Consider the following 25,122-nt stretch of genomic DNA (forward strand, 5'->3'; position numbering starts at 1 on the left):
GGGATAGTTGGCAATTGTGCTGCTCATGTTGGTCAGATGCTGAGATGTAAGCTTTCTGGAGAGGAATTTTCTGATTCCCAGGCTCTTGGACGCCATTATCAAGCTGAACATATGGGTACCAGCTCAAACAAAACCTCGATTTCTTGGGGGAAATTGGTTCTACGCCGACCAAAGGCCACAAAATAAGAAATTAGAAACAACAGGTCAAACCCAGAGGCCGCTTTCACCATATCAAAGGAAAATCATTTCTGGTAACGCGATTCGAAAATGATGAAGAAAAAAAAAACATTGAATAGAGAGATTCTTAATCAACAGTACCGCCTTCATTCTTAACGCAGACATTTAGCACTCGAATAACGAAAACCAGGCGATAAGAGTCAACGAGGTAATGTAGGCAAAGGGTTTCACATACCTGTAGACAATTGAGCCCATGACGCAATCAAGGCTTGCATCTCGTCACACCTAACCAGTCCCTCTTTCCGGTTAACACAAAGAAAAATGGAGATTAGCATCCGAAACATATTCTACAGCTCAATTAAAAGGAAATAAACCCAAGACCTCAAGGCAGTAAAAGAAGTCGTGTTAATCAGAAGCGATGACTGCCACAACAATTTTTACAGGATCATCATTCTTTTCGGGGATGGTCTCAGATCTCCTGAACTGTGGTAATGTAAACCTTCTCGGCAATAATGGGCGAGATCTGATCTGTCGTTCAATGCTGCAGTGGAAACTTGTTCGATATCATCGCGCCTTCATTGGATGGCTACCCTTCATAAGTATCAATAATAATATTCCGGCCGGTGAGGCCTGCATCTCCATGAGGCCCTCCGATCACGAATCGACCAGACGGGTTCAAGTGGACTATGGTATTCTCGTCCAGGTACTTCTCCGGAATCACCGGCTTTATCACATGTTCCTTCAAATCTGCAGCAATCTGGTCATTGGGAACTGTCTCATCGTGCTGAGTGGAGATGGTGCCATTCTTTCTGACCTCGGTGAGCTTCGCTCCCAGCTTGGTAGCCAGCACATGAGTCAGGGGCATTAGCTCAGGGGTCTCATCAGTTGCATAAACATGTGACCCTGGTCACCAGCTCCAATCTCCTCAGGCCTCTTGGTAAAGTGTCCATGAACTCCTTGGGCAATGTCAGGGCTCTTACGGTCGGGGTTCTGGGTGAGGCATGCATCCAACACTGCATCAGAAATCTGGTCACAGAGTTTGTCTGGGTGTCCCTTATTTACGGACTCCGATGTGAACAAGAAGGTCTCCTTCTGGGCTGAAGTGAACAGAGCAAACAGCACGACAAATCAGAGAATGCAAATTTTAAAGTGACAAATTTTTACCCTAGGTTATTGTCGATAGAAGCACCCTCCAGCAATGCAAACTTTCCTTCAAGGATATCAGTGCTGAGGTGATTGAGTGCATCTGCCTCAGACTCCAGCGCCATTACTTATATATGAATTGCTTGGTAAAAACAAACATGGTTAGTGTTTTTTTTTTCTTTTAATGAAAAACTAAAATTTAGAAATATTTTTTTTTTTTACAAATGGACACAATGATTGGCAGAGTGAAAGATGTTTTTGATCAAGCATATTGCAAAACATTTATTTATTCTCTAAATCATCCCTATTTTTTGATCCTCAAGATCGTACAAAGACGCAGGAGGAGAGCATACTTATTCTAAGCAAAACTGAAACCTATTTTCTGATCCTCGAGATCGTACAAAGACGCAGGAGGAGAGCATACTTATTCTAGGTAAAAGCAAAACTAAAAATGAAAGCAAAAACTAAAACTGAAAGCCTACCTACTCTATACTAATTAGAATTTACAATTTAGTTACGTGTAGTTAAACTTCCAATGAAGCCATTCACGTAGCAGTGACAACAATAGATTCAGTAGCAAGTTTTCAAATGATGGATGAAAATATTTGACAGTGAATGAGTCTAGTTGTTGTAACTGCAAATCAACTAAAAAATAAAAAGATGAATCTAATCTAATACTTACCTGGAACCATTGGTCGATAAAGCTTTGATAAGCACAGTTACTCTCACTCAGATCATGTTGTAACTCCTCTTCTTCTACTCCGATCTGCTGTTCTTCTTCCTCGATCTCCTGTTCGAATGATTGTTCGCCATCAGATACACAGGATTCTTCAAGTGTTGAATCTTTGTTTATTTCTTGGGGAGTAGTTGAACTCTCAATTTTTGTCAAGATCTCCTTTTCCAGGGAAGAGGAGATTCCGACTTCTGCAAGGATCTGAGTGAGTAGTTCCAAGCTGACACTCATTATAAAACCATGTTGAAAGAGAAAGAAAATAAAAATCAGCACACTAAAAATTGAATTAAAAACAAAAGGACCACAGAAATAATCTTGAATTCAATACTCAATTAAACCCTCTTACAAGGACTGCTCATTAATTGAGTAATCGAATGCTTCAATTATAACCATGAACCATGAATTCATCAAACATTCTTCACAGTTGCGAAAATCAAACACACTTGCAGAAATTGAAATTCACACTTGCATAAATGTAAACACACCCTACATGCCCTGATCCATAAGAGGTCGAGCCCGTTACGGTATCTCGAATGCGATGCGTAGGCTGTTCCCCACGTCTTACTGCCTTAACACCTCAGAGTTAGGAACATGTCTAAACACACTTGCATAAAAAAAAAATCAAACTAAACTTCAATCCATCGTGCCTCCCTGGCAACGACGCCAAAATGTTGGGTGAAACTATATTTGTTTAATTCCGTTGTAGTAATTACCCAACTATTTAATTTGTCAATCCGAGGTCCGTAGACTTACGAGACACATGCACTATATATGCAGGACTGAAGTGGAACTAATCTAATCTAAATTACTGAAATCAAATTAATCTAAGAAGGCATTGAAACATTAACTATGAAAGTAGGAAGTTGCATAAAAGAAAAGCAATACAACATGTGAAGAAGTGAATGACAAACAACATATGTGAGCTCACAAAAACTATGTCAAATTATATTACAAGAACTAAATTACAAATCATGAAAGCATAACAATGAATCAAAGTTAATCTCTATTCTCTATTATTCATTATTCATCCTAATGAAGAGAGAGCACTCTCTTATATACATGAGGAAGATAACCTTTCCATAATTACATATCCAATATTCTCTCAAGCACTCTCAACTAGTTTCCCATTATTACAAGATATCATCGCACAAATCTCTCAAACATGATCCCACAAATCTCTCACATATCTTGGATAAGATATGCCTCCATGATTTTCTCCTTAGGATAAGATATGCCTCCATGATTTTCTCCTTAGGATAAGATATGTCTCCATGATTTTCTCCTTAGAAAAAGGCTTGCATAATTATCTCCTTGATATGGTGGAGGAGATATTAATTCTTCACATATTTCCTACACATCACAAAACTCACATATTCTTGAGATATAGATAAAAATATGTACATTTTCTAATAATTAATCATAAATTCACTTATAATACAAAAATTAATAAAATGGAAAATAAGAAGGTGAAACCCAAATGTATGTATGAAGGTGATATGATAACATGTTAATGGGATGATGAAATGTAAGGAATAGTGAAGAAAAAGGTGGATGAAAATATGACATTTCTGAGTCCCAACAATGAGCAAGGGAGGAAAGCCCTTGGAAGGGCTGAAAATCACTATCGGGAGGTGAAAACCAAAGGAAAACAATGAAAAACCCACAAACGCAGGCTTAAACAGAGAAGGAAACAACCACCGTTAGATCTGGCCGATCAACGGCCCAGATCTCGGCAGCTAATCGCAATCAACCGCTTGAGGGGACAGTTTATAGGCGAGCACATGACACCGCTAATTAGTGATCGTCGATGATTGGATCAGCAGGTCGCATCGGTGGGAAACATATGTAGTGATATATATATATATATATATATATCTATATATATATATAGATATATATATCGCATCGGCGCTGTACCATAAAGCGGGGCCTATGTACAAGTGCAAGTGCTATGCGATAACCGAACCCGGCGGCATTATAGTGGGGATTTCATACATTTTGAGATCCACGCCCAAGCCATTTTCAATGTATTTGGTATATTTTCGTTATATAAACGAAAATACAAAGGGAGCCTTGGCAGCTCCGATAGCGATAAAGCCTAGACCCGAAAGGGTTTGGGAATGATATTGTATAATTTTTCAGGTCCGAGGAAAGCCACATTTCAATGTTTTTATGTATTTTCATTATTTCGATGAAATACAAAGGAAACCTGGAGGCCTTGCGATTGCGATGAGGCCCGGACCTGAAATGGTCCGGGAAGTGATATATATAATATTTGATGTCCGCCGATGGATATTTTCCCATGTTTTTAACGTTTTTAGGCATATTTCAAAATACAAAGGAAAAGTTAAAACAGGCAGGATTTCGGGCAGGCCGTGGGCGGTAAGTGGTTTAGGTCAAGCTTCGCCCGATGCCATACAGCGGCTACCACGTGTCCAAGACAAGAAGAGAGAAAACCGCCCTCATCGGGCAGTTAACTCTAGTACAAAGGAGGTGCCCAAAATTAATCATCACCGTTGGATTTGGGACTCCCAGATCAATGGCGGAGACTTGTTGTCATTGCATAGGCGGACCCAAGAGGGGAATAAGCCATTTCTAAGGATTTCTTAAGTCCGAAAAGGACAAAGGTAGGTGGGATTTTCACAGTGTCATTGCGTTTTCTATTTTAAACAGAAAATAGTCTTGTATTAACAGAAAGGGGCCATTTAGAGGGATATATGGGCCCGAAGACCCATTGCACCATATAACAGAGCCCAGGAGACATATTTTCGGGAAACAAGAGCCTGGAAAGGAAAGAGAAGGGCCACAGCATGCTGCAACCCGAATCAAATAAGATCAGGGAGCATCAACAGCACAGACAGCGCAACCATCACACCAACAAACATTATGGAGCAACTTGGGCATGAGAGAGCTCCCAGACAGCGCAGCAACTGCCCAAAATATCTGAATGCGGTTATTCCTTTGTCAGAAGAGGAAAACCGTCGAGCCATGCTTGCCTAGAAGGCATCAAATCAGTTAAACAATGCATAGCAGGTAGAGTAAGACTCTAAGCCTTCTAAAGAGCTCTGGAGCATTGTAAACAGGCTATAAATATATTTTAGTAAGATGTAATAAGGGTTCAACTTTTGGAGATTATTCCTCCTTTGTTCATTCAAGCTTCTCATCTGCATTCTTTAGTAATACAAGCTTCTTTTGTTGTTATATGTTCAATGTCCATTTCTCTTCTGTTTTATGCTTGCACTTGAACAATTTGTTTAGGTTTTCTTTGTGTTTAAGGCCAGATAACTGTCATCTTATCTCTGCTTTGATATATTAGATTTGCAAGCTTATTTGCTACCTTTAGCTAGCCATTTATATGTGTTATTATATATGCTTCTACCAGTATAGTCAGTAAGATCATTTGCTGCCTATATTCAGCCATTCATATATGTTCACGTATGCAATCTATTGGTACTGTCAATATTCTCCATCTATCCATTAAATCTACAAACTATTGAGCATTATTGGTCTAAAGCCTTGTGTTGTTGAGGGTGTTCATGCATATCTTGAGTGAGAATAGAGCTGAAATGGTTATCTAACTTGATCCAAACCATCATTTATTCCAATAGTCCAGAGAACAATATTGAAGATTATATGTTACCAGGCATCTCTGATCTGCAACCTAGGAGAGTTTCTTGGAGTGCTAACAGTACCCACTGGTATCCATTGCTTCTGGTATGTTTGCTAGTAGTACCAGATTGTTCTGTGGTTCAGTAGGATCTTGAGAGTTTTCCCCTTGTGTTTATGGTACCTTTGTTGTCTGGTTGTTCCCAATGTGTGTGGGTTCCTCCTTTGCTTCGCCCTCCTCCTCATCAGGTTTGGGTGGAGGGAAATTCCAGCCTTTGGGTTGTTTCCCATTCTTCTTCTTTCTTCTGGTGTCTTTCTTGGCTTCAGGACACATAATTTGAAGGTGCCCTATTTCCCTACAAATTCTACATCTGAAAGTTGTGTTCTCATAATATAGAAGTTGTGTCCAATTCCGTTTTTTCTAGATCAGTTGTATGTGATCCAGTAAACCTTTGTTGAGATCTACTTTCACACATATCAGTGCGTATGTTTAAATCCTTTCCTCCAATCTTTGGGTATCTGTCTTGATATATTCCCCTATGATGTTCACTATATCTACTAGAACACGATCGTCCCATAAATGTAGAGGGAGATTGTGTAGCGGACCCAAACCGGCATTCTGGTAAAAACCATGGTGTTTGCATCAAATTCTGGGAACCAAGGTGTGATGAAAAGGTCCATTGATCCCCAGAACCATGGTCCTTCCTGTAAGATAATGTCTCTTGCCTCTAATGTTGGGAATTTTACAATGAGGAACCCTTTGGAAAAGAGGTGTATTTCACAATCTAATGTCCAATTGGTCAAAATCCAATGAAAAATCTCTACTCGTTTTGGCCAGAAATAGTTGAAACAATAAATAATGTCTTGTGATTCAATGTAGCACAATGCTCATCTGCTTTTGTATTGTCTATATTTAGTTCTGGAATGGAGTTTAATTGCTCCATTATGTACAGGCTAGGGGAAGTACCTACTTGTTTTGTTGGTTTTGTATAAGATCATTTTCCTTGTAGGATGTTCTTGAAGGAGACTCCTCCATTTATTTGCTTCTGTTTTGTTTCTTTTATTTTCGAATTACTGCTCCCATAACCTACTCCTGCATTATTTATTTTATTGGCTGTCGCAACACCACCTCTTAGTCTCAGGTTGAGGGTTATGGAGGATGCTAATAGGATATGATAATCATTCAAAGACCGGTTATCTTGTAATGTTCTTCCCCCATATATCAATTCTGCATATGAGCAGGGTATCTGACATTTTGCGATATTTTGTGCTTCAATTGTATCACTCTATCTGTTTTATTTACCTAGACTAATGAAGAAATCCCAGTCAAGGTTTTTAGAAAGATTTGAAAGCGAAGAGGATTTACCAGGTTCCAAGAGCCATAATCCAACTTGTTGTTGATAGGTCACTCTGTTACGGGTATCCCATATGGCTTAGTGCTCGGTATGGCACGATTGTTGGCGCAGGTTGAACCTGGGGCCATCCCATAAATGCCAAATTTCAGTGCTTGTTCCTGCTCTATCTTGTGAGAATGGATGATGGTGTGGTGCACCAGGAGAAGAGGGCCTTTATCTTGTTTTCCTTCAACGCCAATAAGTTATGGGCCTGAAGTACCTAGTTTTTCTATTCTCCCATCCAACTTAGTGACATGGAGCTGGTGTGGTTGTAACAATAGTCTCGCCTCCACATCAGTGCCAAAAAAATGTATCTCTTCCTCTATGAGTGACATAAAGTTATTCCCCTCGTGATTTTGGTGCCAAATGCAAGACTTTGAACACAATGGGGATCCATGTCGCAGTTCCAGTGTTTTTCGTGTGCTTTGTCCACTGAAAAATTGTTGTATCTGCCTTCCTCAGGGAATCCAACAGCAGTTGTGAAAAATATGTCCAAGGAGCCCTCTTCAACCATTCCATCTGGGGTGTGTCGGCTCCTATGGGCCCAAGAAAAATGTGGAACCAAATGCGGCAGAACGATATCATTTTTTATCCCTTGAGTTTGGAATCCACCGCAGGACATTGATCTCCCTTTTCTGTAAGCTCCAGGTCCCCAGCGATCCAGTATCCAGGTTGATCACGCCAATATGGAGATTCAGTATACGCCCACCCAAAGTTCAGAGCCCTCCAGCGACCAGGTGCCTCGGTTCCTTGGATGCCATGCGAGCCATCCAAGGGACAGATCATGACAGCTGATCCAAATCCAACATTTCCACACAGTGAAACTCTAACTCCGCTTAGCTCCATTTTTTCCTTATCCATACCTTAGATTTTTTCTGCACACCTCTCCTTTAGGAGGGCACTCGGGATTTTTGAAAACTTACCAAATTGTCAAGAAGGAAATTTTTTGGGATGGCCTTAAATCTTATATTTAGAAGTTTATGCAAAATGTTTCATTTTTCCAACAAAATAAAGTTGAGATCATTAAGACTCGAGGTCTTTTACAACCATTATCCATTCCAAGTCTGCATTGCGAGGAGCTCTCAATGGATTTTATCGTAGGTCTACCAAAGTCTAAAGGAAAGAGTTTCCTCATGGTGGTAATTGATAGACTTACCAACTATGCACACTTGTGTACACTATCTCATCCTTTCAAAGCGAGTGCAATCGCTACTACTTTTATGGAAACAATTCAAAAGCTACATGGAAACCCAAAGATTATTACAAGTGATAGAGATCCCATTTTCACTGGAATTTTTGGATAAAATTATTTTATTGTCTTGGTACTTAATTAGCTCATTGCTCATCTTATCATCCTCAATCCTATGGTAAAACTAAGATAGTGATTTTTTTTTTGGAAGGATATCTTCATTGCCTTGTATCTGATAAGAAAATATAATGGGTTAAGTGGTTACCTCTGGTATAATGGTGGTATAACACTTCTTTCCATACCGCAACAAAAATGAACCCATTTATGGCACTTTATGGATATCATCCACCATCCATCATCATCTATAAGAGAATAATATAGGGTTCAAGTGGTGGATGATCACATCAAACATCATCAACAATTTCTCCAACTCTTGAAGGATAACCTGACTTTGGCATAGAATCAAATGAAAAAACAAGCAGATCAACATCATAGTGAAAGAAGTTTTGACATGGGGAATGGGTTTTTTTGCGGCTACAACCATATAAAAAAATGTCCCTCAAGTAAGCTAACAATTATAATAAATTATCACCCAAGTACTATGGCCCTTACAAGGTGTTGCAAAAGATTGGTACTATGGCATACAAATTGGAGTTTCCTGCATCTTCACTAGTACACCCAATTTTCCATGTTTCATGCTTAAAGAAGGTTATAGGTGACAAGCTCCTAGTTTAAACTATATTTCTAGAATTTGACAAGGAAGGAAAAAAAATATTGGAGCTCAAAGCAATACGCGGAAACAAGAATCTGACAGCTACGAAATCAATCAAGTTCATAGTATCTCATTAAGTGAATGAACTTACCTGTTGAATATTCCACATGGGAGGATGAGTATTTTATACAAAAATATCCATAACTACTCAAACATTGAACACAACACTTTTTTGAAGGAGAGGGTCATGTTAGGTCCCTATAATATTAGTGTATCCCCTATATTGTTATTATGTGCCCCATAGAAACCAACTATTGTTATTGTTGTTCCCTTATATTATTATTTTTATGTATGCCCTAATTATATTTTGGCCCTTTATACTCCTATATATACCAAGGAGGTATTTTCATTTGAATCATCCAATAATTGTTCATTTATGTGATGTAAAGGGAGGTTTCCCCCTCGAAGTGGCTTATTATCTAGTCGTTGATCTATATTTTCTTATATTTTTGTGTTACTTTTTTATCTAGATACATAACAAGCATTAAATACCAGGTGCAAGCCAAGAAAAGGGGGAATACTTAGTTCAAAATCATTTTAACCCAAAACCTTTATGATTGTGTAAAATAAATATTGAAGTGGTTTGATCTTCCTAGAGGTTCCTATGAGGTGCTCTTTTTATAAATGCTACAACATCTTATTACCAACCTAAAGTTTATGTGGAACCTTGTGCTAGTCATGTTACTACTTTTACTTGGAATTAGCTTTCTGTAGGATACCATCAAATTGTGTTTGGAGGTGTTGGATCTGTTCAACAATTTTGGTTGCTATATATGCCTCAACCTGAGCATGGGAGGACTTTTCCTGTGAAGATGCAATGGGAAAAAATACATCAATTGGAGTGAATGGTTGGAACCCCAAGCACACCTAAAAATGACTATGGACATTAGAGCTATGGAGGACTCTATTATATATATGTTGAACATATGGAAGGATTTCATTACATGCATGCACATGCTTGGAATTTTACATGCATAAGATATGGACAATCATCTTGTTGAACACTTCTATTTGTCCACCTATTTGGTGATGAAAGCCGGTTGATTCGATAAACCTGGTATTCATCAAAGACCATAAGTTGGACCAAAAGGTACTGAGGAACATGTTGTCCCTATCTGAAATAATGGTCCAAGCTAGTCCAAAATGAACCCAAACATGCTCAATGAAGAGTTTAGCAATGAATTTAGCTATGATACTCTTCTTTCATGGTTCCAACAATTCCATCTTACAGAATTAGACAACCATACACACACAATCATACCATGATTGGTGGATGGAAAACTTGACTATATTCCATGGATATTGACTCCAAAGGATTTTCTAAGGCAGGAAAAATGAGCGTACAACTCCTACTTATTGATGGATGGTTTATCAATGGCATAGGTGGTGTACAATATAATATATCGTTCAACGTCTTCTCAGAGATTTGGTTAGGAGAAATAATTATGAAGTACTATTGTTGTCTTCTCCACACCAAAGTGCATCACCACTTAAGTATATTATGCTTCCCAAACCATCTTGTCCCAGATAACACAAGAGTGCATCCTAGAGGTGGAAGTTTGGAATTTGCTTTCTTGTACTCAACATTTGGTATGTCATAGTGAAGTTAGAGTCATTGTTGTATAATTGTGGCCACCTAAAGGTATCATGTCCACAAGAGTTAAGAATTATGTTTAACACCACAACCATGGGCCAAATGAGGTAGTTTGCAACATGATTGGGGTTACTCCTCCTGTATTTCATGTTTACGTTGAATTGATGTACTATAATGTTCCCTCCCAACCCCTTGTACTTCCTCGGGTTGTGGGAGGCTCCAACCCGACCTCCTAGGGCTCATTATGAAGATGGGGTTACAAAAACCCTTATTTTTCATCTTTGTCAAAACCCAACATAAATACCACCATCACATTCAGCTTTTTGAGAGATTTCTAGTGATATAAATTTTATCTCTATCCAACTCTCAGATTGAGAGTTATTCCATTTTAAACTTTAACTAATTAAATCCATCCACATTATCAAGACGTTGCCATGTGGAATCCACGCGTCACCCACATGGCTCTACCACATCACCTACGTGGCAACCACATGCCCCTAGTTGTGCACCTGTGGTGCTTGCCACATATTGTAGCAGTTACAACAACCCCAAATTTTTTTGACAAGAGGCAAATTTTGGAGTCCCCTTCATTCAGATTATAAACATCGAGATAACTAAGTTCATCAAGCTCTACTTCATAATCCTAATCTAGCAAGATTAAGCCTACTTTTAACTTGAGTATCTTGTGAGAAGCTACAAGGTGCAACACGCTCTCATTGCACAATTTGGTAGTCTAGTGTAACGTCCCTCATCATATTGCATCGCATTGTCTCAACGTTGTCACATTTGTCCTTGTGATAGGGCATTTATTGTGCATTAATGAAGCTCTCACATGTGGATTTTCTATATAATCCCCCCACCCCATTTCATTTTCACCCCAAGTTTTATCACATAGTGCTCTCATTCCTAATTGTTGCATGGCTTGATATTGTTCTTTGTGATCTAATCTTGTTGTGTCACTTGATCCCAAAGTTTTCATGCCACATGTCAGGTAAGTCCTATGACTCTGCCTTTTCTATCATGTCTTAGATAGTAGGTTTATGTTACCATTATTTTCATACATCTGTTGGTTTTCCCTGACTTTCCCCATTCCTTATATACATATACACACTCTAATATTAACCCTCCTATCACTTAGCCATTCCATATACCCTGACCAAGTGTATTTTAATCATTTCCCTGCAAACTCTTTTCTCTCGAATACCTTTCTTGTAGAAATTCCCACTGTAGATCACCTGATAATGCAATATACTAAAGAAAAATACTTGATCTACTTCTACAAACAAACTTGCAGAAGCTTAATCAATTTTGAGCAAGATCAAATAGAACACATATAACAGAGAATGAGAAACCAATCACACACGAACACAGAAGAATGTGGAAATATCTCTGGATTACACAAAACTTTATCTCACAGGCTATCCAGCTCTCAGTACAATCCCTCAATGCTGCTCATAGACTGAATAGACACAACATATGCCTTCCCTCAGTCCTCCAAGCCTCCTATTTCCTTGTGCAGTTTCTCCTGGGTCCTCTGGCTACCACCTGTGTGAATTCACCTCTCACACAACTCACCAAACTTAGAAGTAACTGCGCAATCTCCAAGGAATGAATTCCTTCTGCATATAAGAGATATCCTCAATGCAATATTCCTGCAACTGATAGTACATTACCCATCATTTGATCTCAACTGGGTCTCTAACTGAACTGACATGCATGAGTTATTTATGAGCGAATATTCAGTTATCTGAAGTGCAGTAGTTACATGCATGCATGCATTAACTAACTGAACTCACAATCAGTTCCACAAACTGTTGGAACTAATCTAACTAGACTTAACTCAGTTAACTGAGCTAACTAATTACAACTCAAAGTACAACTCATCCTGATCACTTTAATTAAGGGATAAGTTCCTCAATCAAAGGGGAAACTATTGCATGTCTTCACATAGACTTCATGTTTGATTTTCTACAACTAATTAACTCAATATGAATTAATTAATTATTTTTTCAAACCGCTGTTAAGATCAAATTCGAATTTTAATTCTCAATTTTAGTTCAGGGACTAACTAAAATTGGAATGTATCCCGAAATGCTATTTATAGCAATGCTATTTTTATCACTTCTATATTTAGCATTTCTTGTTGCTATTTTCAACATTTCTATCTTACGCCATAGCGCAACCCTCCTACACATATTATTATGGTAATTTTTAAAGCTCTTTATTTCATTAATCTCCCTGTCACTTCACAAGTGTATTTCACAAGCTTGACTCCCTAGTTGTACCATGGCACAAATCCTTCATGCATCCCTACATGGCCTTGTGAATTTGTGTTGTGTTACAACATTATTAAATGCTTGTGTTGCAATGCATATACCTTATATAAATGGCTTTCTCACATTGCGCTGCAAAACAACTTTACTACCTATCTTCTAGCCTTGCGGTATGACACATATATCCTTCCCAATCTTTGTAGTGCTGGCACAATGTGCCACATAGTCTTTTCCATATAGTTCCTCATCACATCACCTCATTAATTCATAGATTTATCTCTCTCCTTGCATTATAACATATAGCCTTTTAGCATACAATATTGCTCCCCTCTACTATGCACTGAGCTTTCTTTTGATTTTTCTAACATTTTTTCATAATGAATAATTTTTAAATGTCAGGTTTAGTAGATATATAGTGTTTCATCAGCTCATCATCAAGATAAGAAATGGCCCCATCAAGGCAAATACCGAGAAAATATATTGCAGAAGAGGGACAAGAAGAATATTTGTTCGTTCAATTCCCATATACACTGAAATTACATGTTGTATTAATAAATCTACGAAAATCAATTGGCCACGAATCTATAATTTATTTGCTTGGAAGGAGATCCTTGATGAAGAAGAAGAGAATGAGGTCAACCAAAATGTTAAAAGGTATTGATTGCACAAAATTGCATCACATCCAACAGTCTTCCCCTAGGAGAGACGATCGAGTGCATTATAAAGTGCATTGATGTTAAAGATGTGACCATTAGAGATAGCCACGGTGAAGACATAGTTGTATACACATACACTTGCATTGTTGAATACTACAAATTGATTAAATATCAAGTAGCACTCACAGCGAGTTGGTATGACAATTTCAGCCTAAGTAGCAAAGACATCTTAAAGGGTTAGTTGCAAGACCCTAGCAAGTTTTGGACCAAGACCGACATGGTTTACAAGATTAAATTTCTAATGAGAGTATATCAACTAATCGTGGTTGTGTATTGCTGACGTTATGGCAAACCTAATGTAGAGAAATTTGAAGAAAGTTTGGTGTCATTGATGTACACTTGCACCCAATAAGGGAGTGTGCTCAACTCGGCATAGATTCTAGCAGCTTATATTCAAACAAGAGTAAGAGAAGCCCAGACTACAGCAGTGGGAAAACTACCAAAGTTTTATATGGCATCATATTCGATCGACGGTGTGTGTTCTAAATTTGAATTTGATATGTTGGGATGGAGATGGATTTTCTCTCCAAATATTTAGCCAATAGACATATATTGTATGGATTTATGAGACGTTCATTGCAAAACATCTTATGTAAGGATAGTAGAAGGATTTATCTCACCATTATTCTGCATCCTCTTTGAAAACAACTCTCCTTGTATGTCCAACCATGCCAACGCAACATTGCAAGATTTAGTTGATTGGTTCACACCACCCGATGCCACATACATCAGGTCATTCGAAGCATGAAAATCCCCACATCAACTCCCACTATTCATCACTGACAAAGTGATTCTATAGGAAGTATCATACAAAGTGATCATGGGAGTTAGAGGCATGTTAGCAAGATTGAAGAAAGCACCATGGTATGCCTACCCTTTCTATGTAGGAACATACTACATAAAAGGTTGTAAAGAAGTGGTGGCCAAAACCAGTGACTTGGAATGCTTCAAATTTGGGGAACTCAATTTCCGTAGGTACGATCCAAGAGGCATAGTACCAATACATTGCTCTCAATTGAAATATAGGTGGTTATACACTTCGAATACCAATGAGGATGAAGAGAAAATCAAGAATTACTATAACACCGTAGAGGCCATATATGCTTAGAAAATTGCACATGGCTCTCAACCTACAAATGTTGTTGAACCCACCACTAGAGAATCTTCAAAGGGAAAATATGCTAAAGATAAAAATGCTTCCTAAAAGAGGGAAAGAAAAAAGAAACAACCAAGAAATAAAAACAAAATAAGTTGAAGGAAGACCAATGGCTAGAGAAGGAAAGAGAGAAAAGGGAGAAAGCATAAGTTGAGAAAAAGGTGAAATAAGAAAGGGAAAGAACATAAAAGGAGGGAAAAGAGAGAAAGAAGAAGGAAGAGGAACATTTGGCAAAAGAGAGAGTAGAGGAACAGGATTAGGAAGAAGCAATACAAAAGGAGCAGCGAGAGAGAGAAACTCAAAATGTAGGCCAATACATATATCCTAGCATGGATGTTGAACCTTCAACCCTAGTTTTAGTGCCACTCACAAGAGGCCATTTACCAATTGGGGAGATGGGCATCGCAATTGTTGAAGAAAATCAAGTATTGGACTTGGAAAACTTCAGATTTGATCGCAGTTATAGCAAAATTATCCAGGAAAGATGCATATATTTAAGCTAAGAGTTAGCAAAACCAAATTTGGTCACCACTGAAAGAAACATAGTTTCTAATACATTGGACAATCCACTAGCTATTGCTTCAGTAGGAAAAAAATCCTTTTTTACCATGGAGAGAAACATTGAACACCTTATGGATAAATTTAAGAAGCTATTGAGCGATCTTAAGAAGGCACAACAGGAAAATGAGAGACTTTGTAAGGAAAATCAAACCTTATCAGCCTCAACCTCCAAAAAAGAAGACTGCCAAGCAACATCATTGTACAAACAAGTGATTGGAAGATATTATGAAGAAACTATATAGGGAACTTTCTACACTTCGAACGGCTACTTCCAATTCAAAATGAAATCAAAGGAAAAGGTAAACAAATGAAGGAAGCCTTGACAACCATAAACATAATGCATAGGTTTAGTATAGAAAATCTAGATTCACCAAGAAATTTACCGAGAAGAGATGAGTTGAGCAAAGAAAGAGATAAAGTAGATATGATACTAGTCAGTTAATCCCAAGAGAAACTAGAAAAGGATGCAATAATAAATTTGAACATTTACCAACAACACCATATCATGATGGAAGTTTTGATAGAATCATACAAAATAGTTCCCATTGGATCACTTGGAGAAGTAAAGCCAGAACAGGAGATCTAGCGGGAAATACAAGAGATGATAGATACACGCAAGTTGGCCTTCACTCAAAAGGACACAAAGCCTGCCAAAGAGGTGCTTGAATAATAAGTAGTGGAACCAACAAAGTTTTAGATGATGTTACTACATTGTTTCACCGAATCTAGCTTTATATGAAGACAATAATGACCAGTACTTTCGAATGTGAAATCACCAATGAGAGGTTGATATCAAGGAAAGTAATATCCATAGATATTGACTACAAAGCCCTACATGTTAACTTGACCCAAGATTCACAAGCTCAAGCCCTAGCCTTGTCCATCTTGGAATTGGTTCCATAAAATATGTTTTTCTTTAATTATTTTGAATTTCGATGTAATTATATGAAAAGGAAATAGAATTAAAAATAAAGTAAAATAGAAATTAGACATGAGGGTAGTTGGAGAGTCATGGAAGGTGAATAGTTACCTCACTTTGTATAAATGCACCTTCTAGGCTAGTAGTAAGGACTTTTAGCTTTTGGACTCTTATGGAAATTTTGAAAGGAGAAAATCTTGTAATTACTTCAAAGATCAAGTCTCACCCTTTGCATTCCCACTTTTGGGTCTTGTGGAGATATTGTGTGAGTGTGAAAAGAATATTTTAGCATTAACAATTAGAAGCCTTTTGGGCCACAACAAGCATATTCTCACATGTTATCGAATGTTGTAAGACTACTCTTTGGTGTTGTTTGATGGCATGTGATTATTATTCATTTGTTGAAAATTAATGAACCACATCGTTTATTGTAGAATTATATCTTTTGGAATTGTTTGTTGATTTTATGTGCTTACATGTTAGTTGTTAAATGCAAACTACTTTACAATTAATAACTAGAACACTTTGATTTCCATGTATCTTAATTAAAGTTTGTTATCATTATTTCATTGAGCTGCATGGTTGTTTTATAAATCTACTGCAACGTTATTTATATCATTCGCTTAAGGTATTTTCATAAAGTTTTTTAAGCTTGTATCTCATCAAGGGTTTCATCCATTTTTCCCTTTCTCATTTCTTTTGTCCAAAATCTAGCTTTCACACAACACAATATGGCAGTCGTGCCAACATTCTGGATGGGACTTTTATCCCAAATGGTGTGAAGTCTAATTGGGACATCATATTAGATAGATCCCCCTAGACTGCAAGAAATTTATTTTTCCCCATCAACACCACCTCATCCTAGTTCATAGGTACCACAAGGTCTGACCCCTTCATTTTTTACAATGTTTCAATGTTATATCTAATTTTGAGGGGAGATCCAGGTACATGGGATTTTGCACTTTGGCATTCTCCCTAGACCCCCAGAACTCCAGATACAAACATCATTCGCGAGGTAATCCGACCTCGCATATATAGCCATCCAAATGGGCCCGACACCGGATATACTATACATTCTATGAAATATAGCTCCATTCCAATTCAAGATTGCGTAAATATTCCACTAGGTCAAGCCCCACCTCGATACATCCATGAGGTAGTAAATATGGTTCGACACATAACCGTCCCCACAAATGTTTTTCAGTATGTGCAACCTCTTGAATCACTTGGATCTCAGATACATTTACTGGCCTTTAAGTATTCAACCATTTCGTATATCCAGGTTTGCCCAAGTGTCGAACCCTAAAATCACATTCAGCCCCAAATACAAAATACTGCCAATAACTTTTCCGACCCTAAATACAAAATCCTGCCAATAACCTATCTGAGCCAAATACAAAAATATTATCTTTGCAATACTTAGACTTATAAAATATTATAATTTCAAAGGACTTTTCCAAGGTTCTCTTTGAAGTAGGGAATTTCTCAAAACACCCATTTTATAGAGATAAAACCCTTATACAAACACTAAGCATTCCAAATATTATACATAGCCATAATATAATCAATGGATCTTGTTGGAGAGGTAAATCCCCTCTGCGGACAGAGGCGATCCCACTAGCCCAAAATGGGTCTAGCAACAATCAATTCACACTACCATGCAAGTTCCTAGTTGCAAACTGAAAGTGGATTATGAGAACCAACCTGGAGTCCAACGCTAGTGTCGTAGAAGAGTTGATACTCCCGTTCCCTTGCTCCGGCAGGTCACGATCCTCACGATCTCCGCGAATGGATACCTGCACATGCAAAGAACGAAGCGAATACAAGCATAAAATCCACTAAATACAACTATATATCAGTCAGAAAGGATATAGATCAAACATTATCATAGCGAACAATAAGATCGGAACCATAATGATAGTCGTTCATTAATGAATAATCAACAGAGAAAGATACAACCAAAGTTCTGACGTTGAATCTCTCCTCTGGCTGGGCGAGCAGCTATACATGTCTTGCAATAGACCTTCTCTCTCTCAGACTTCCGGCAGCATAACCTCCCTATGCTCCAAGACTCTTACTATCACTCAAGACAAGCGTTATCACAACTAGCATCACTCCAAAAACTAGCTTGTCAAATGCATGAGGACAGACTTTTATAGATGGAGAAGGGGAAGAAAATACAATGAATCAAGACACCCATTATGGATTGGCATTATCTCCAAAAAGCCGTTGTGGATAGATGTAAAGGATAGATGATGACTCTCGACATCTAGAAGATGAGCTTTATCCTCAAAAGACTTCATGACTTGAAGGGAAAAAACATCTGGGCGCGCGTTTGTTAAAAATCTTTTCCAAACTTGGTTGGCGCGGGTGTTACTCTAAGACAGAGCGCCAATGGTCGCACCTTCTTTTGAGGATCTCATTCATTGGCACGGGTAGTACATTGTGGACCCGCGCTAATGGAAAAAGGGAACTTTTCAGGGATATTTTGCAGGAGGTGTCTTCAGGGCACATGAAGTCCATACTCAGGGGAACATAATGCAAGTGTTTTTAAGTTATGTCACTGCTCACAGGTCCCGGAATGAGTCCTCCAAAGTACGGGAAAGGGGTAACAGGGACGGTGACCAATGGTGACAAATTACTGTGTAACAGATGCCCCCTAAAGCATGAGGCCCGAGAGAGAGAGAGGGGTGAAATGCTTTACAAGAACACATGTAGCTGCCGCCGAGAATCTGCATTGAGAGATACAACTGATAGCTCAAGTACATGATATATGTGGTATGGTCGCAGCCATCCATAAGAGAATACATAATAATCTAGATCCATAGTATGGGCGCAGCCATCTGGTTTGGATCAATGAATAGACTCAGGTATGGTCGCAGCCATCCAGTGAATGAGTCATAAGAATCACGCCTGGATTACAACAGACAAAATCCAGGGTCTTGCGCTCCATCTCGACCCGAACAAAAGTACAAGTTCAAGCATGCGAATATATGAGCTGAAGTCGAACATGCATGAACATCGTCTGATTACCAGTCAATATTGAAAACTGTTAACAGACGCGAGAGGTACCACCAATAATGACAATGGCCCTCAAGGTACTATAGGTATAATCTACGGCGTGCGAATTAGTGATCTGACGTCGAACACCCGTAGAATCATTCGATCGAAGGTCAATGATGAAAACCTCACGTCGAACACGAAGAACCTACCATTGAGGCATGCAGGCTCCAAGGCACCGGAAGGGAGTCTCTAGATCAGCTTCCTGGATAATGAGCTGAAGTCGACAGGAATTGACCTTGATCGAAGGTGGGCCATAATGTTTCCCACATCATCGACACGAGACAGAGAGATAATGTTGTGAATCAGGATTATGTGAGCTATCAGAGGGAGGTTGTTTCTTTGCAGAGGTCAAATTCTCTTGAACATATCGGTGGCACGACAGTGGAATTGGCAGTATTTGACATCAACGGATCAGAGGTCATGGTGACGAGGCAATGAGCAGATGAGAGGTCAAACATGATTACCCAAATCCACGGAGGCAAGTGAAAAATGAGATGAGATATCCCCACCCAGACACGAAAGCAGACAAGTGCCATGTTCAAGAGCGACATACTGCCGACACGACAATAATTATGGTTCCTTTTTTCCCCCGCCATTTCTGGCGAGTACCCCAATTATTTTTAACAAGATTGATGGGGATAACATATGCTTGTGGTGCGTCATTTCGACAAAATCCAATGTCATCAGGTTTTAACGAGTCTGACAAAGGAAGAACTCGGCGTCTTTTCATGTTTAGATAGTTTGAAAAGACAGCAGAAAAGGAAACTCCAGGGGTGTCCTTTTTCGTAAAGTTGTGTCTCTCGAGCCCGAAAAAGTATAAAACAATGCTCGAAAGAACCGCCCAACCATTATGATCGAGGAGTACTTTTCATAAATAGTGATTTCGACCTGAAAAAGTAAAAAAGTGATCAAAATCACGTCGTTTCGTAACCATTAACGAGTCTGAAACGACAAAAACCCGGTAATCTTTTTAAATTTTAACGGTCGACAAAAGAACTTAAAACGACCGCCCCTTATTAACGTTTAACGAGTCAAGAGGAGTAACTCGGCAATCTTTTCGTCTTTAAACGGTCAGAAAAGAGCTGAAAGCGGACCTCAAAGTAACCTTTTCACATGTTTTACCGAGCTTGAAAAAGTAGAAAAAGGAGCTCGTTTCGTTGCTTGAGTTGCACCAACACCTGTTGTCATAGCAAACAACAGCGTAAAACCCATTTTGATATAAATATATTCAAAAATACCCAAAAAAGACATTATTTTAACCCAAAAAATAATATTTTTAATGCAATTTAGGTCAAAAAATGCTATAAAATAGTGAAATGGTAAAAAACAAATTTACTTTTTACTTTTCACCTTGTGAGTTTACCATTGGAGGGTTTTGGGTGCAAACTTCAACTGTTGATTGCGATCAATCCAGGAAAGCAGTCAAGCCGCCGTCTGAAGCAGGTAAGAGGTCTTGTCCTTAGCTCCATTTTCGTTCCATTTCTTTAGCTTTTCATCCACAGACGAATCCCCTGCAAGAGGATTTGCAAAAATTAGGGTTGCGCCATTGGCGCGGGTTTCCCACTCAGGACCGTGCCAATGGGATTATTTTCCCAAAGAGGGCGCGACATTGGCGCGACTGTTTTCAAAACAGTCGCGCCAACCGCGCGACCTAATTTTCCCATGGATTTAACCGTTGATTTTGAAATTTTCCTTTAATTTTGGTTTCACCAGTGATCTAATGATGATATTTTCGACTTTATGGTTGCAGGGGTTCGCCAAGATGGTTGTAGAATGGAGAGAAAGAGAGCATGATGCCATAGATGCCATGGCACTAGAGGATGAAGCCTGCATGGAAGCTTTGAGGGACTGTGGCTTAAAGAAGTTTTTCCTCACCTCCTATTTGCGTGCACAACCGGAGCTTCTACGATTTATTGTGGATGCTTGGGACATAGAGGATCAGGTATTCCGCTTGAAAGATCAGACATTGGAGCTGGATGTTTCCGATGTCTATTTTATCACTGGATTGTCGCGGAGAGGTGCACGACCCATTTTGACTGGAAGTAGGCCTTCCGGAGAAAAGATCGGGGAGGTGATGGAACGAGTTTGTCCGGGGGCACAGTTTGGATCGAACAGTGCCAAGGTAGATATCGGCACAGTTCCAGACTTAGTGCTACGGGTGATTCTATTCACTATCACACGAACTGCTGGGGTACAGGCGCCCCATGAGGCCAGCAAGAATCATTTACTACTGGCAACCGAGTGTCTCCATCCTACTCTGTTTGATTCGGCCACAGCTGTGACCCTTAACATCAAGAGACAGCTTACGAAGTGTAAGCGTGGAGGCAACAAACAATTCGGGTATGGATCGATTGTGGTATCCTTCTTCTTGGAGCGACTACCGATTTTCCGGATTCAGGGCGGTATAGTGGCAGATCCAGTGCCACGGGAACCGAGGTTGGCTCGATGGGCAGCACTCATGCCCAGAGGAGGAGGGGGCCAGCAGATGGCCTGGAGGCCCGAGTTCTTCATATGGCTTCGTCACCAGATGATCGTTATAGAGGACTGGCCCTATGCGGGCACCGATTTTACTGGAGACCCAGATCTCCCATTGCCTGTGGGAGAAGACTAGGATGAGGAGCTTGGTAAGAACTCTTTGTGGTTTTGATGTTTTTTATGTATTTAAGTTTTTTTTGTAATACATGCCTGTCTCTGACAACAACTGTATATATGTATGCAGATGTTGGTGCAGAGCGACCAGCTGATCTGTCTCACATAGCACGGAGGGTACAACCTGTAGCCGACCCTCAGGTAGAGGGTGCTGTGGGTGATGAGCTAGTACAGAACCTTGAGGCACTCACTCGAGGGATTCCAGACTATGCCAGGTTGGCGGATGTGCCCTTCGCGTACCAAAGGTACACAGTGGGAGTACCAACTCGCGTCCATCGTCTGCTGAGACGTTTGGTGCAAGCGGTGACATGCTATCATGAGCATCACCGTGATTAGACGCCTAGGTTTCATTTTTGCATATTTTTGAGAGACATGTTGTCTGCGGCCATATGAGATTCGGACATGTATTATTTTTTTGGATTATGTAATGCGCGCGGCGCAAAAATTATGATACACACGTATATATATACATATGCCTATGGTTTATTATTGTGTTTTCATGTGCTTGCTTATATAATGTTTTGATTACAAATTACGCAAATGTCTATCTAATACATGATTGGCCAATGCATCAGATAATGTGTTTAATTGTCGTGGAATATGTTGATATGTAATAAAATCAAAGTTCCTTTCTAACAATCTCACACGTAAATACAACCTTAGAATGCGATGGTCTCTGACGGAATATCGCCCATTGAGCTGGTGGACGACAAGTTGAGAGTCCAGGTTCACCGCCAATGCACGAATGCCGAGATTAATTGCTTCAGCAAGTAGCTCGATTACAGCACAATATTCGGCGACATTGTTAGTGGTATGACCCAAACACACACCTTGAAAATCTATCAACTCGCCATGAGGATCATAGATCACCCACGCCGCAGAGGACAAGTTGCGAGTACTGCGGCAGGCACCATCAGCGAAACCAACATAAGGTGCATCAAACATCTGCACAAGAAGTGAAAGACACAATAAGTGGCAGTTACGCCTTTAAAACTGACACACATACACACAACACACTTGCTAGAGTACATGTATGTACAAAATAAAATGTACAAGCATCATGCATAGTACTTTTTCAAATACAGCCCGTTTCGGGGCTTCCCAAGAGGGTTCCCTTCATAATCAATTAGCTCATAGGCCCCTTTTTGCAAAACTTTCTTGACAATGTAAGGGCCTAGCCACATAGACTCGAGCTTTCCTGCTCCTAATTTATCCTTTGCCTGATCGTAGAGCAGGACTAAATCTCCCTCAACAAAAGAACGTGGATGTACAGTCTGATCGAAGTGAGTCTTGACTCGCTTCTTTTGTGTTTCGATGGCCAAAGAGGCCAGGCGACGGGTCTCATCTAGCCGTTCCAGGTAAAGAAGGCGTTCTTCTAACGGAGTAGTGTTGGGAAGTAGCTCAACAGCCAATTTTAATGAAGGGATTTCACATTCGATTGGAAGGGTAGCCTCTAGTCCATAAACCAGTTGAAATGGAGTGAACACATTGGCGTCCTTCACGGAGGTTCGGTAGGCCCACAAGGCAGGGAACAACATCAAATGCCAGTTAGACTTATGCATGCCAACGGTACGCTGAAGCATGGTAACCAAAATCTTATTGACAGCTTCAACTTGGCCATTGGACTGAGGGTAGTATGGAGTTGAACTATCGTGTTTCAAGCCTAGCTGGGTTGTTAATTCCGACATCATATGATTACGGAAATGCTTCCCGTGATCAGTGACGATGGCTTGAGGGACGCCGAATCACGAGATAACATGGTTGAATAAAAATTGCGCCGCTATGTGACCGTCTTCAGTTAATGTAGGCATCGCCTCGGCCCATTTAGTAAAGTAATCGACGGCAACGATAATAAACCCATGCCCCCGGCCGAGCGAGGGTTACAGGTCATATAATCAATGCCCCATTTTGCAAAAGGGCCGACGGTGACAACAGGGTGCAATGGAGCAGGAGGCGCTCGCATCTTCCGCTGGTATATCTGGCACTCATGACAAGAGCGGACGACAAGAATGCAATCCTTAAAGATAGAGGGCCAAAAGTAGCCAGCACGGAGGATTTTTTGGGCAGTGGCATATCCGGACATGTGACCACCACAGGCACCAGAGTGGCAGTCATTCAAGACACGCTCAGCTTCCTCGAGAGTTAAACATCGGCGGAGAACAGAGTCGGCGCCGAGGCGATAGAGTGTGTCACCAATGATACGGTATGGTTGAGACTGATGACGAATCCTTCGCCGAGCGTCTTTGGACATGCCAGGGCGAAAGGAGGACGTTTGCAGATATATAATGATATCCCCGTACCAGGGGTCGAGGGTGCTAATGAGAAACAAAGTTTCATCTGGAATTTGATCCTCTGTATGAGAGGGCGGGGAAGAAGATGGAAAAGAGCAAAGTAACTCAGCAAAGACAAGGGATTTCTTGGACTTGGCAGTGGTAAATTCCAAGTCGAACTCTTGGAGGATGACAATCCACTTTGAGTACTTGCCCCCCAGCAACTGGCATGACAAAATATACGTCATGGGGTTGCAATCAGAAATCACGGTAGTGGTGCGCAGCAGAATATAATGACGGAAACGTTGGACAGCACAAACGACGGCCAAAGCCAACTTCTCGACATAGGCATATCGAGTTTCTGTATCTAAAAGATTGCGGCTGAGATAATATATAACATGTTCAGTGCCATCATCGTCAGCTTGAACGAGAACCATGCCGATAGTGGTGTCGGCAGCGGCCAAATACAGAGTGTAGTCACGATGATAGTTCGGAGGACGAAGCAATGGAGCAGAAACAAGGAGACCCTTGAGACGCTCAAAAGATTCCTGAGCCATGGTATCCCAATGAAAAGGGACATCTCGCTTTAGTAATCGTGTGAAACCTTTGGCCACCTCGGCATAGTTTGGAACGAAACGTCGTAGAAAATTTGCTTTACCCTGCAAGCTTTGCAATTGATGTAAAGAAGCAGGGGGAGGAAGATTCACTATAGCTTCGACTTTAAGGGGATCCAAACGGATGCCCTCTCGGGAGACGACAAACCCGAGAAGTCGGCCGGATTCAACGCAGAAGACACATTTGTGAGGATTAAGTCTGATTCGGTAGTATCGACAGCGAAGAAAGATCTCGCGAAGGTGAGTAGGGTGGTCCTGACGTTTGGCTGAATGAGCTGGAAGATCATCCAGGT

The 25,122-nt window shown here is 40.0% G+C and overlaps 1 pseudogene; it reads right to left on the reverse strand.

Annotated features, from left to right (window-relative positions):
• Positions 1 to 763: 763 nt before the first annotated feature.
• On the reverse strand, positions 764 to 1,445 carry LOC149248343 (S-adenosylmethionine synthase 2-like; annotated as a pseudogene).
• Between the last annotated feature and the right edge of the window lie 23,677 nt (positions 1,446 to 25,122).

The sequence above is a fragment of the Pinus tabuliformis genome, chromosome 7, assembly GCF_031772625.1.
Source record: "Pinus tabuliformis cultivar Carrire ecotype Pingquan chromosome 7, CPIR1, whole genome shotgun sequence".
NCBI classification, from domain to species: Eukaryota; Viridiplantae; Streptophyta; class Pinopsida; order Pinales; family Pinaceae; genus Pinus; species Pinus tabuliformis.